Raw genomic sequence first — 1,894 nt, 5'->3', positions numbered from 1 at the left:
CATCCATATGTGGATCGTCGAAAACGGTGCCAGGATGCACCCGTGTGACTAGTTTTATGACAGACTGGTCCTAGAACCCGAGATGGGCTCAAACTTGATTTGGGCCTCCACCTTGGTGACTCGAACCGGATGAGCTTTGGGCCTCCTTCTCAATTAGGACACCCTCGTTGATCTCCTCGTCCTCTATCTACAAGCATGGTCATATGCATGGAGCTCATGTCCTAATCAAGGTCCCAACGTCATTAATGTGGACACTCACTTTGAGCTTAAGCCCACATTAATCACGATGGTGCAAGCTAGTCCTTTCTATGGTAAAGCCCACGAAGATGCTAATGCACATATCCAACACTTTTTGGAGATTTGTAGCACCTTTACCATTAGGGGAGTGACCCAAGAGGCCATACATCTTCATCTTTTCCCTTTCTCTTTGTTGGAAAAAGTGAAACAAAGGTTCTACTTGAACCGCAATGCTATAGAGACATAGGACAAGTGTTCCAATGCTTTCCTAGTTAAGTTCTTCCTGATGGGTAAGACCAATCCTCTTCGCAACAAAATCTCTAGCTTTCAACAACAAGCCAATAAGTTGATTTTTGAAGCCTGGGAATGAATGCAAGAGTATGTCGCCGCATGCCCACACCATGGTATGGAAGACTGGCTTTTGATCTTGAACTTCTACCATGGCTTAGTCTCATTGGATAGAAGCCATTTAGATGCTCCCGCAAGAGGAGCATTCTTTTTGGTTAATGTCATAGATGCCAAGGCATTGATTGAGAAGATGGTTTCCAACCAAGGATGGAGTGATGAACGACTACATCCCCGCAAAAGAGGTATGCATTCTCTTAAAGAAGCTGACATGCTTGCAGCTAAGATGGATCTACTTGCAAAGAGACTAGACATTTGCTAGAAGATGAGTGGCCAAGAAACTGTACAAGCCATGGACACCCACATGACTTGTGAAGTTTGTGGAGAGACCAGACATTCAGGGAATCTCTGCCCCGAGACCCATGAATATCTCAACTTCATCAATAATGACAATGGGTTTTGTTCTCAAAATCAAGGATGGAATTAGCACTCCAACAACCAAAGAGGTAATAATTACAATAATTATTCATCGCAAAGCCCGAGTAATCAAGGTAATGGTTACCCTTTCCTTAAGGATCTTGTCTATAGTCAAGGTAGAATGATTGATAGTATAAATAAGAAACTCCATGCTAATGACAAAATGTTGGACAACATAAATGCTAAATTGGATGATTTTTCTTTTGTTATAAAGAATCAACTTAGCTTCAATAAGATGCTAGAAACCGAATTAGCACAATTTGCCGCTACTATCCTATCTTTTGAGAAAGAAATAATTCTTGGTAAGCCTTAAGAATTCATGGAGACCACCAACCTCATCACATCAAGTTATGTGTCGGGGTTTTGTAAACTAGCTAGTAAATTTATATGAATGTCACGCTGCTCTAGGAAGATGATGGTAGCATCCAAAAGACACGAGGAGTTATACTGGTTCAGGCCAGAGCCCTATGTCTAGTCTTAGGGATGATTGAGTGTGTGTTCCTCGCTTGAATGCTTTGAAGTTCTTACAATGGGGTGCAAGAATGGTGGAAGAGGTAGGAGAGCGAGATCTAGGAGATGGGTTGCCCGAAGGAAAACTCCAAGAGCCCCTAAGAGTGTGAAGATGAAGATGAAGCGTGCCCTGGCTGCTCTTATATAGAGTTCGGGGCCATGTCACATACAAAGAAGGAGATTCTCCTGACTGAGGGGTTGTGAGCTTGAGGGAGGGGGCCTAGCTAACTTGGCTTGCAAGTAACACCATGTGGGGGAACCCGCCACGTTAGTCCACCTAAACCAAGTGTCGTCCTCAACAAACTCAATTTAAGTAGATCAACAC

General features: G+C 43.2%; 1 non-coding gene across 1 annotated transcript; it reads right to left on the bottom strand.

The window, feature by feature from the left end:
* Window positions 1-536: 536 nt before the first annotated feature.
* On the bottom strand, window positions 537-645 carry LOC136534647 (small nucleolar RNA R71). Its single transcript, XR_010778773.1, has one exon. It is a non-coding gene; the product is annotated as a small nucleolar RNA R71 (small nucleolar RNA).
* Between the last annotated feature and the right edge of the window lie 1,249 nt (window positions 646-1,894).

Source organism: Miscanthus floridulus, unplaced genomic scaffold, assembly GCF_019320115.1.
Source record: "Miscanthus floridulus cultivar M001 unplaced genomic scaffold, ASM1932011v1 os_2139_3, whole genome shotgun sequence".
Taxonomy (NCBI): domain Eukaryota; kingdom Viridiplantae; phylum Streptophyta; class Magnoliopsida; order Poales; family Poaceae; genus Miscanthus; species Miscanthus floridulus.
This window is presented reverse-complemented; position numbering and strand designations above follow the sequence as displayed.